Below are 12,578 nucleotides of genomic sequence, written 5' to 3' on the forward strand. Positions count from 1 at the left end.
CCACATAAAATTTTGCATATGGCACAAGTCAAGAGTGAAATGCACCCATGATCATGCATCAGTGAATCCAGCATTTATGTAATCTACCTGGAACACACTTGTCTTCCAGCTTTTCTGAACTAGCCAAGTCCTTCCCCATGTGGGGCAGAAAATTAAATGCTAGCACTTTTGTTTGCTCTATTGTTAAATGATTTAAGACTTTCCTATCTAATCAGTTTATACTCTAAAAAAGGATATTAGGCACTTTATCAAGACATACAGCTTTCTTTTCTGTAAAATCATAGTATCTCATATCTAAGTTACACTTCAAAACTCAAGAGATTAGTACCTTTTGTATGTGGAAATGTAAGATATGCAACACATGTTTGTACAAACCCATTTAATTCCATTCTTTGTCCCTTTTTAACCAAACATCCTCCCTTATCAGAGCTCAATTATGTGATTAATTATTAATAGCCCTGTGTGTTTTATATGATGTAAACATGGGTATTCACAATAGAATAATTTATAATAAAAAGTAGAAACCATAGGATTTTGGGAAAGGATTATGGTGTTTCCATGCGATAGAATGCTTTACGGGCATAAAAGTCATGTGGTCGAAGAATATTTATGGGGAAAACGTTCATGATATACACTAAGTAAAAACTGTAGGTTATTGAATTTTATGTATGGCTTTATACCATTTTCCTGTACAAACCAACATAACAAAAAGACTAAGAATTTTCACCTCTTCCTGGGGACAGGAGAGTGGAGAGAGGTGTTTAGGATTTCTGATGGCTTAAATTTTCCTTTAACCTTTCTGTGCTTTGCAAATTTTATGCACTGACCTGTGTAAGTAAAAAAAAAGATTTAAAAGTGAATTGCTCAAATAAAAATGTTTTTGTTTAATTTCATTATCCAAGTCAACCAATATTTTTTAACACAACCTAGTGCAAGATATGATAGGAGATATTCTTAAAAGGTAGTTTTTTTGCCCTGCAAAGAGCTTTCAGCCAGATTTTAGAAGAATTGGATGTAAAAATATAAAAATGTTAAAAAATAAATAAGGTTTAAATAACAAGTCAATCCAAGACTAGAAAGGTAATAAACACATATTAATTATATTGACAGATATTGCTGTGAGGATAATCACTTCTCTGGTCAACATTCCTGTGTTTTGCAATGCCTGGTGTGGCTCAGTGGATTGAGCACTGGCCTGTGAAACAAAGGGTCTCTGGTTCGGTTCCCAGTCAGGGCACATGGCTAGGTTGCAGGCCAGATCCCCAGTAGGGGGCGCATGAGAGGCAACTGCATATGGATGTTTCTCTCCTCTTTCTCACTCCCTTCCCCCCTCTCTAAATATAAATAAATAAAATCTTTCAAAAAACATTCCTGTGTTTCATCGGATACACCAACCGACCCATGGATTTTCTTTCCTATTTGTTGTGTTTCACTGCTGACTCCATCTTCCGTAAATAATCCTGCCCTTGAGTTCAATTTCCGTGGCATTTAGCAAAGTGCAGCTCTGAAAGCTCCCGGTTCCTTGACTGCAAACCACTTAGCGACACGCAGGAACCTGACCGTAGACAGCTGTCGTTTCAATCCCTGCTCTTGTCTGAGATTTCAATTTAGATGTAACGCGTGAAGCTTCCTTCCCTGTTTCGTGCTGTGGATTAAAAGGTGGGAGAGGGGAAACGTTGCTCCCGGTCGGTTAGGAGCTGGTGACACACTGGGAGGTGCAGAGGGGAGAGCGCGGGGAGAGGCGTGCAGACCACGCCAACGCCGCAGCACCGCCCCACATGCCTGTGTGAGGTGGGCGGAGGGAAGACGGTGGGACTGGGGTACCTGAGGGCGTTTCACGTAACGACCCTAACCTTGGTGGTTTTCCTCCCTCAGTGTGTAACCATGTTTGCTCACCCTTCCCGTGGGATTCTCTTCGTTCAGAGAAGCTAATTCCACCGGAAAGTTATATATTCGCCCCGAAGAAAACTGGCGTTCTTACCTGTAACGACAGACACTGATGGTTTCAGCTTCCCTGAATGTGACTGATGGGGTCAGTAGGGCAAAGCACTGTGGAGTCATGGGCTTCTGCTGCACTGTGTGGGTGTCACGGGTCTCCTTCCAGACTGGCTTTCCAGGCTGGGTGTGAGAATGCGTGTGTCCCCCAGAGGGGAGGTACAGACAGGATACACTTAAAAAGTGGTACATTTAGAAGGGCTAACAGGGTCTCCCTGACATTTCCGCACGCCTGATAAGTGAGAAATACGAAGAGACAGATAGCTCCCCAGGGCCCTTGTGAATTATATTTATCTAATGAAGATTTTAATTTCTCCTCCTCATTACTGATTTCTCCTTCCCTCCCTCTCTCTCTCCCTCTCTTCTTCCTGCAACCCTATTTTCTTTTAACAAATCGCATGCCCGTGTTTGAAATTAGGTTCCACAGCTAGGGCTGAAGAGTGAGTGTGTCTTCTCTCGTGGATTTAACAAACACAGAAGTTCATGCATCCTGTTCTTTGGGGATAGAGCAAACATGGCAGCCCAGAGAAACACAGCAGTGGCCTCCTTACTGAAACACAACTGTTCAACAGCTCCTTTAAAAGCTGAACATAATTTCTGTGGAATAAACTATGGTGCACATAACTGAATGAACACTTCATTCAGGTAACGTGTTTGGGGGGAAGAGGTTTTGGGTCACCATGTCCCCACGGGGCTAGGATGCCATTTCCCTGAGATGAGCATCCTCACTCAAGGGCGGCTTCCTGTCGGCACACGCACCCTCACGTGATAAAACGCCTGTTAAGAGATACAGGCTGTTCGTTTGCATGAATAGATGGTCATTTTCATAAAGCAGTATTTACTGGGCAGTTGTCTGCACTTGAAGCTAGGCATTTTGCTAATAAAATCACCGATGGAATAGAGATCAGAATTCTCCCCTGTGAGTGGGTTCTTCCTTCCTGGTAATCGCTGTTTCCATTGTTCGCTGTAGCCGAGATAAATTTAGGGATTTAGAAAATGCAATGGTGGGCACTTTTTCTCCGCTGCCTTTGGCCCACTGAGGGTTCTTGATGTTGTATTTTTACCGGAAAATTAAAAAGGCCCGAGTGCTTTGTTGGGCTCTGCGTTCCCAGAGGACGAGAACAGAAAAAGGACCTGCTCTTGCCCGGGGTCCTGCCAGCCTCGCAGACCCCGGCACCAAGGGCCGCGCCTGCGCTGAAGGGCCAAGACTTAGAACCGGGTGTCTCAGGCGCCTCCTGGCCAGGTGACCTCCCCAAGGTCACTTGGTGGGTCAAGTCCCTTGCGGACCTGCCCTTCCGCCTTCGTCATCCTCCCAGTCACTCGAACCAGGTGGCCCCGGGTGACTTCTGCCTGCTTGAACTGAGCGAGTCTCCGAGCAGCGCGGCGCCTTGGGCTCCCTGAGCAGCTGGCCGAGTGCACCAGGACAGCCCTTCCGTGTATCAGACCTTGCTGATCTCAGTGTCTTGCATGACACTTCAAACTCCAATTTCACTCAGAGCTCTCTCATTGGAGTAGAACATGCATTCCAAAACAGCACGTCAGTCACGTATGTTCAGCCGGATGAAGGCATGCTGCTGAAAGTCAGGCCGTCAGCCGAGGACCCAGGAAGGGATGTCACCCCAGGACCCCCCTCCTGCCCCCTCCTGTCATCGCCCCTCTCATTTCTCACACAACCGTGTGACGCCTGCTTTTGAACTTGACCTACATGGAACCATACAGTACATATTCTCTTTTTTGTCTGTCTCCTTGTGCTCTATATTATGTTTGTAAGACTCTCAAAGCATTTTTTAAAATGAGTAATATTGCCATCTCTAAGATTTTAATCAATTTATATGAGATGTTTTCCATGTGCCCAGTGCAGAAGGAAGGCGGCTCCTGTGAGGCGTGCGTGGCATCCCTCCCCAGGGGACGCCTGCTCAGCACCCACGGCTTCGCTCCCAGTGGGAACCCACCTTTGTCAGGGGATCCCTGTCACCCCTACCCCCCCGTCCTGCACACCCCATGTGATTCACGGTGGGTGTGCCTCCTCGGCAGTCTCGCTGCTCTTCCTCAGGAGGGATTGGCTGAGGAATGAGCGTCCCCATTTTGACCCGTGAGACCCGAGGAGAGGTTCGGGGGGGGGGGGTGCCCTGGCACTGCCCACGAGGTGCCGGTGGAAGGGGCCCTCTCACTCTCCTCCTCGCTGTGGTGCGTGAGGCTCAGGCCCCAGGGCTACCCCGCCACCAGCCCCGAGGAGGGAGCCAGTACGAGGGGGAGGGAGACAGCCCAGAGCTGCAGGGAGTGGGACCCCGACTGGACTGAGCCATCCCTGAGCCCCTCCCGCCTCGCCATCCCTTCTGTGTCCTTCAACAGATCTCGTCACCCTTCAGTCCAGCTCGGGGCTTGCACTGCTCGCTGCCTGTTTAAGCACACTGAGTGCAAGAGGCATTTTCACCAAAGCATCTCCCCGGAGGGCTTGGGCGAGACCTGGGAGGCCTTGCCACTGAACAGAGGGGATGTGAGGCTCTGGTCTGGGGAACAAGGCACGTGGGCGGCCTCCGAGGATGGGGTGGCAGGGAAGGGTGTGGCAGTGAGGGCGAGGACCAGAGCGCAGACCCCAGAGGGCGGGCGGAGGCTCCGTGGGCTTGAAGCACACAGGCAAAGGTGGCCGAGGGTGCCCACAGACAGAGGGACTTGCCTTCCGGCCCCCCCCCGCCACGGAGGAGGCGGCAGGAAGCCAAGATCAGAGTGACCTTGGTGCGGGGCTGGCCCTCGGGAGCCTTCGGGGCACTGATGCCCTGCCCTGGCGGGCAGGTTGCTGGTTGCACTGGCGTAATCCTCACGTCCAAGATGGCAGAGCTGCTCAGATGACGGACGCGGAGTGCGACACAGGGACAGCAGGCTCTCGGTGTCCTCCTGCACCCTGGGGTGACTGAGAGTGCTGAGAGTGGTGGGGTGGGGCAGGTTTTCTGTCCCTCCCACCCCCTGCCCCAGATGAGAGTGAGTCACTGTGGCCACCAGGACCCAGGAAGCACGCCTGGGGGACCGCAGTGACCTCGGACTCTGATGGGGCGGGTATGACGAAAGGAAACGAGTTCCCTCTGTATCCCAGCAGGGGCCGTGGGGCTGGCAGCTGCACCTACAAGGGGGTGTTAGAGGGACTGTGTGTGCCCCCTGCACCTGGTCTGGCCTGTGAAGGTGCAATGTCTGCCTTGGAGGGGTGGGGCAGGTATTGAGGCCCAGGGACCCACCAGGGTGCCAGAGGCAGAGGGGCAGGGGACAGACGGTGGATGGGGACAGAGCGCAGGCATCACGGCCTCGGCTGCTGCAGTGCACGGGGCGGGGGGTGTGCGGGGGGAGGGGCTGCGTGAGGCTGCAGACGAGCTGCGTGGAGCCCGAGGGCGCCGAGGATGCCTCCCACGGGGCGGGAGTCTCGCGCTGTAGGGCGTGCACACCACAGAGAACTGCACACCTGTCCGAGGGCGGCTCGGGGTCGGCCCCCAGGTGACTGGACTCAGGACGGACTGGAAACCCGCAGACAGACAGGAAGCGGGGAGACCGACGGGAGCCAGAAGCGATGGAGCAGACGAGAGGGCGTGACCCCGGGCCCGGCTGCAGACGGCTGCGAGCGAGAGGTCTGCGATGACGGGTCCTCGAGGTTGGGTGCAAGCGCCGACCGACTGGGAGGGGCTGGACCGCTGTCGCCGAACCCGGTCCCACGGGCTGATGATTTTTCACACCATGTTACATTTTCCGCACAGCCGTCCTGATGGGCAGGCTATTTGGGGAGCGTATTTGGAGCAAGATGAAAATCAACAAAAAACCCTAAGTGATCAAGTGGTACGTGTGAAAAATGTGCCGGAAACAGACCCTTCATCTCACCGGGTCCGCAGCGCTCCTGCGTTGGGCCGCGCCGGCCTGCGCACGCCAGGGCTGGTGACGGGAACGGGCGCGTGCTTGGAGCGCCTGGCACCTCCCCGCCCTCCCCGCGCTCTGCCGGAACCTGCCGGAAGCGGGCCAGAGCCCAAGCCACCGAGGATGCATTTTTCAGTTTCCAGATTTTGATTCATCAGCCAGAGTGAATTCATTTTCTAAGCTGGAAAACTCACTTGGCACTTGATTCCAGAGCTTAATTCTCTTTCTCCATAAAGAGGACGGATGGTGAATGCACTTCTGTAAGAAACGGATGCCAGACAGCTTTCTTGATGATAATAGAGGGAGCAGTGCCTTTTAAAGGCATGTTTTTAAACGAGTAGCTTCCATGTCTTCTCTTCCCGAGGGCGGGTCATGGAGCCCCGGGTCAGGGTGCTATCAGCCGCCTCACAAAAACGTCTGTAAGAAAAAGACCAGCGAAGGACGGTGCAAGCAGAAGACATTAGATGGGGGAAAGCCCCGAAGAGTGATCCAGCTGTGCAGCTGTCACGCCAGGAGAGCCATCTCACACTCAGGAAGTTGGAAAATAAGCACATCTTCTGAGAAAGAAAGCCGGGAGGGGTTAGCTGGGGGTGGCTCGGTGCGCTCATTTAAGACGTGAGTCAAGGGCTGGGAGTCCCTTTGGAGGGAAGTCTCAGTTCTGGAGATGCTAAACGGATGCGAAATGACTCAGCCCCTCGCTTATTTGTGCCCAAGTACATCACGGGGCCTTGTGATTTCGTTCCCCGGAGTCTGTCACTTCTTCCTGCAGGAGAGACTCGCGCTCCCAGCGACGGCGTAGTCATGGCTTTGGCGGTTTAACTGACTATTTATTCTCCCCGAGTCACGTTGCTTTCTGTAATCTAAACTAGTGTTTGTGGCACATAATAGTTAGAGCGGCTGGCTAGTCCTCCAAGGGTAAACTTGAATATCCGTGCGTGCAGGACGTTGCCCTGTGGAGGGGACCCGGCACAGCACCGGAAAAGGAAAGGCGGTGTTTCACGCAGAGGCAGCGAGTGGCACGGAGGGAGCGTAAAGCACTGGGCAGGGGTGGTGAGGCAGTGAGCCCCAAGTCACCCTTGCAGCGCCATCCATCGCTGGGGACCCCCGGAGGGAATGGGGGCAGAGGGACCCTGCGCTGCTTGCACACAGCGAGGGGGAAGAGTGCTCCGCCGCCTTAAGAACGGGTGGGGGTAGGGGGTTTGGGGCCGGGAGGTGGAGGTAACAGTCTGCCTCTGGAAATTCAAGGTCTCCACTGTGATCCCCAGTGTTGCCGCTCGCCGTGAGCATCTTGGCGCGGCAGGAATAAGGAGCCCGAGTCATTATCATGAATCTATGTGTCAAGATGTAAGGGAAAAAGGCGTAAACTGGCTAAAATGCTCATTGAAGCCAAGTGCCCTTCAAGTACGTCAAGGCGTGCTTAGAGAGACCACCATCACGGGAAGGGTAGCAAAGCAGCCCCACTCCGAGTGTGGACTGACGGTCAACAAGAAGAGCTTTTATCCGTGTACGATAATTGCCTCATTGTGTGTTGCCACTCGGAACTTCAATAGTGACTTGGGTGTAAGCTGGACTCCCTCCCTCTTTTTCCTTCCCTTCCTCCCAACTCCCTCCTTCCATTCAGATGAAGGGAAGGGAGGACTTGGCCGGAAGTTATCACGCCCGAAGCCAAGGAAGTCAGCGGAGGATTCTCACAGAGCTGCTCGCTGTATCAGTTACCTGTCGTCACACAGCAAATGCTCTCAACACGTTTCGATGTCCAGCAATCATTTACATAGTTCGAGATACCGCCTGTTCACGGGTTGGCCGTCTGGGCCGGCCTTGCCTGGGCTCCCTCACCTGTCTGCATGCAGCCGCGAGCTGTGAGGGAGCCTTGCCCCTGGGCTGGGCTGCCCCCCCGCCCACCCTGGTTCTCACCCTCCAGTGGGCTGCCCAGAGTGTGCGCCCCAAGTGGAGGCAGAGCCCCGGCAGACTGTGGAAGCCTGCAGGGGTTCTTGAGGCTTAAAACTGGCAGGAGCTCGGTTCTGCCACATTCTGTCAACAGGCCACAAGGCCGACCCCTTCCAGGCATGGAAAATAGTCTCTGCCTCTTGATGGGAAGAGATGCAAAGGCGTGAACTTGGGGAGGCTATTAACTGGGACTGCCAAGTGCTCGCTCTGCCATATTAGCTGCTGTTTTTCTAGTACTTTATTTAAAACATTTATTACATCCGGGAGAGAACACTCCGTTTTATTAAATGTCCCCCACCCTTGCATGTGTAAGGGTGGTCATCGATTGGATTTTCCTCCTGTAACCATATGAGGGATCATCTTCCCGGACTTTCCAGTATCGAACCTTCCTTGCCTGCTGGACCACACCTCACCCCATGGTGGCAGTCACTGTTCTTTCCTCGCACTGGGTCATCTCACTGCCACTATTAAAGTGAATGCTCTGTAGTCTTGTTTTGTGTGTGTGTGTTAGATTTGTTATTAGAGTTATAATTTTCTATCAGAGGCAAATTTCTAGTATAACAGATTTTGTCCTAAAGAATATTATGTCATAGATTGCTAAATTCTGGCAAGGTTTTTAATCCTATCTCTCAGTCCCTTTATTGTTTACTAGATGATGTACTCTGTGGTTCCCCGGAGCTTTCCTACCTCCTCAGGACTCCACACACCTCTCTGTCATTCGTTCGCATAAATGACCCCGGGAGATTCGGACACGGCCTCCGGAGCGGCCACTTCCTGTGCTGATGCCCGTGTGCACCCCCTCACCCAGATGTGAGGGCCTGTGACTCGTCTGTGGCCCACAGAGCACGGCTAAGGTACTGGGGCATCACTGCCCTGGTCGGGTGACGTAAGGTAGTGACTTCTGTCGCAAGAACAGACTCTCTCCCTTGCAGTCTGAGCAAGCAAGCCCCCATGCTGGTAAGGAGGTGAGGGTGACCCGTGGCCACCAGCCCTTGGATGGTAGCCCCCCAACACCCAGGTCCTTCCCAGGGGAAGTCCTCAGGTTGAGACCCTGCCTTGGCCACGCCTCCCCAAAGCCTGTGCAATGGAGGAGGCAGAGGTCCCAGTGACACCCCGCCCGAGCCCTAGAAACTGTGAGTTGATGTGTCTTTTTTTCTTTTAAAGATTTTATTTATTTACTTTTAGAGAGGGAAGGGAGGGAGATAGAGAGAGAGAGAGAAACATCAATGTGCGGTTGCTGGGGGTCATGGCCTGCAACCCAGGCATGTACCCTGATGGGGAATTGAACCTGCGACACTTTGGTTTGCAGCCTGCGCTCAATCCACTGAGCTACGCCAGCCAGTGCCGATGTGTCTTGTTTAAAACCGCTCAGTTTGTGTCGTTATCCAGTAACAGATAACCAGTGCCCTCTGAATAATGGGTTCCCAGGGGAGGAGAGCCTTCAGAAATGCCACATCGCTCAAACTCATGTTCCGACGCGAATGTCCTCAAAGAGGATGTTCCGCTTATGTTCAAATTGCCCAGATGACAGAAAGCACACTCATATGAAGTGTAGTCCAATCCATCTTGGGGAAATGACGGTTTTTAGGGCACAGTTAATTTTAATAAGTTAACTATTTATTCCCAGGTCCTGACCTAGAATAAATAGTTAGACCTAGAGGTTAGAATACTGAACATTAAGTTATTTTAGGACAGTAACCCTTTTTATCCCCAGTTTCTGTCTTGTTCACATTGTAATGAAACTGTGAACACCCGAGCCGGGGAACCGGTCACATGTAAGTATTTCTGTGTCCCCAGAGCCTGTAGCAGCCCCTGGCACAAAGGAAACGCCCACCCACAAATGTCGGTGTGATGAGATTAAATTACCGATGTTCCATATTCCTAGCTCTTCCCAAAATCCCTAACATGACAGAGTTTTATATTTTTCATAATCTGCTGTAAAATCTCTGCCCACTTCACCCTCTCTGCTCCCTGACGACACTTCTGCCATCCGTGTAAACTGAGGACTGAGGACTGTCACCTTCCGAAAGACCAGTGCTGCGGACCCAGTGCCCCACCAGTTCCTGCTGCGCTGTCCCAGGGCTGGGCATGGCCAGCTGTCCCCACCTCCGGGCAGCCGAGGACAAGGCCCTGCTTGCTTCTGATTGGCTGAATCCACTGGGCCTGATTAGTCCTGGCCAGTCAGAGGGCCCGTTTGCAAGGACAGGTCCCACTCATTGTCCCTTATTTTTCTAAGTAGATGTTGAACAGTGGGAAAGAAAGCAAGTTAAATTTCCTTGAGAATACAATCTCTTCTTAAACAATGGCTGGAAATTGTCACACATTTCTATGGTCTGGTGGTGGCAATGAGAGGTACCAGTCTTTAGACTAAAGGTGACTCGATTACACCAGATTCAACCAAACTGAGTTAAACCAAAAAGGGAATTTGTGGGTCCTCATGACTGAAAGTGGGGTGAGAGTTTGAGCTCACGGGAACTCAGATGCTGTCGTTAGACAGATGCTGTCATTGGAAATCAATCTCTCTTTGCCCCTCAGCTCTGCTAGCTCGGGGCTGACTCCTCTCCCAGGCTCCGACACATCACGAGAAAAGTGGCCGCCAGCCAGCAGCTCAGGCTGATACCCTGCTCGTTAGTGAACCCCAGAAAAGAGCAAGCACCTCGTGCCCAATTGCTGGCATACAACCGGGAGCTAAACTTTATTTAACGAGATGACTACTAAGGAAGTAAGGTGTCCATTTCTGAGATAAGCACCGAGTCCAGGGCCTGGACTTGACCTGTCAGTCACACATGCGCCCACCCCGAAAGTGGGGCCAGGCATGGGCTGTGCCACGTGCACCGTCACCATCGGTGAGGGTGCGGCGTTCCTGTGTGAGGCCAGAGGGGTCGATGACAGCTCAGCTCACGTCCCGTGCGCCCCCCAGGCCTTCGCACCGGAGGGGAAGGCTGCCCCCTAGAAACTGCTCTTGAGAAGTGGGGGAAGGGGCAGTGACGGAGGGGAGGACGGCAGCTCCCAACAGCAACGCTGGAGAGACGGCAGAAAACAAATGAATAACAGCGTGAGATCAGCAAACAAAAATAACTACAAGCAAACACGAGCATCACGCCACATGGCGCCGACAGCGGCTTTGCCCAGGTGCGTCCTCCGGGACTCAGTCTCCTCTGGCGAGAAGCATCTGGGAAGGGGCTGTGCCGACCTGCCGGGGTCCAGTGCCGGGCGTGCGCCTCTCCGCCCGTTGTTGCTTTCTCCTCTCCGTCTCCCGTCCCTCCCGTCTGCTCGCTCACCGCTCACCTGTCTGCTCACAGCCTCCTCCTCCCGTCACTAGCTGCTGTCTCCCACCTTGTGTTTGCCTCACTGTGCTGCCCCTGTGCGTGGCAACATGTTATTTCTCATTCCCCCAAGGGGAGACGGAAAGGGAAGAGATGAAGAAGACACTACTGAGCCCCCGGCATAGTCAGTCGATGTGCTGGCACTAAGACAGGCCACATACTTTTTTCAGTGCCTCTTAAGAGTTCAGAATTTATTAAGAATGTCATGACTACAGCGCAGGCCCATCTGGGGCGGGGCTCGGTGAGACTGTAGAGGGTGGACCCTCGTGAAGCCCAGTGGCTGTCCCCAGCTACTCCTTCTGTGTCACATGGCTGTCCTTCGAGGGAGGCGGTCCCATCCTCACACCCAGGAGGGTGCATTAAGCCGACGGTGCATCCCCATTGCCTTCGTCGGTAACTGGGTTAGACATGCACACGTGATACAGTTCTGGCCAATGGGATCTGATTTCATCCTGGGCGGAGAGAGACCCAGGAGAAGCAGCACCTCCTCCTTCCCTAGACACGACGTCTGGGCAGTGACGCCTGGCACAGACCGTTGCAGAGCGAGGGAGGCGGCCTTGAAGGTGGCAAAGTGGAGAGAGAAGCGGCCCATCAGTTAGCGGTTGGATCCGCCAGCCACGACGCCACTCCTGCTCGGGCTTCCTGACGTGTGAAATGATACACACATTTTTTAAATTAAGCCAGTTCACTTGGATTTTCCTCATAGCTATACGCAGCTCAATTTCACTGTCTTAGTAATCAATGAAATTCTTAATGAGAGTAAATTTGTCCATAGAAACAAGGCCAAAGACACAGAGACATGCCAGTCACGGTGCGGAGCAGGAGGACGAGCCTCCTGGCCGGTGTCTCCCCCACTAAACAGGCCCGCCTCACTCTGTCCAGCTCCTCGCGCTCTCGAGAGACCTTAAGCGCGTACTTGGAAAGTCTGGAAACAGGAAGCTAAGTAGCAAAACATGCTATTAAATGGAGTGAAAACCCAGGCTTTAGAAACGGTTGTGATAACAGAACCTCGGACGCACAGACGAGGCACCCTGCGGGGAACATGTGAGTAAAGGTTTCCGATCCTGAAACAGAAGCAGCCAGCCCTTGGACGTGGTCTTGGGGGACTGCCCTGGAAACCACCACCGAAAGCGAGTCTTTCTCCAGATGCCGCTCCTTGAATGTATTCTGAAGCTATTGGTTCTGCGTGGGACTCTGCTGCAAGGACTAGGAAACCTAACTCGGGCTGACGTAGGCTTACGTAATTCGAGACTCCACGGGGACTGCAGGCTGGCCCCGCCAGGTCCAGGCTCCAGGGACGAAGTCTCCCCCTTTCCCCACCTCCGGGCCCCGCCCATCCTTGAGATGCACCTTGCAGGCCGCAGTCCTCGCAGGCCCCGCCCCCTGCCCAGAGGGGGCGGCGCCCACTGCAGGCCC

The sequence above is a fragment of the Phyllostomus discolor genome, chromosome 8 (genome assembly GCF_004126475.2).
Source record: "Phyllostomus discolor isolate MPI-MPIP mPhyDis1 chromosome 8, mPhyDis1.pri.v3, whole genome shotgun sequence".
NCBI classification, from domain to species: domain Eukaryota; kingdom Metazoa; phylum Chordata; class Mammalia; order Chiroptera; family Phyllostomidae; genus Phyllostomus; species Phyllostomus discolor.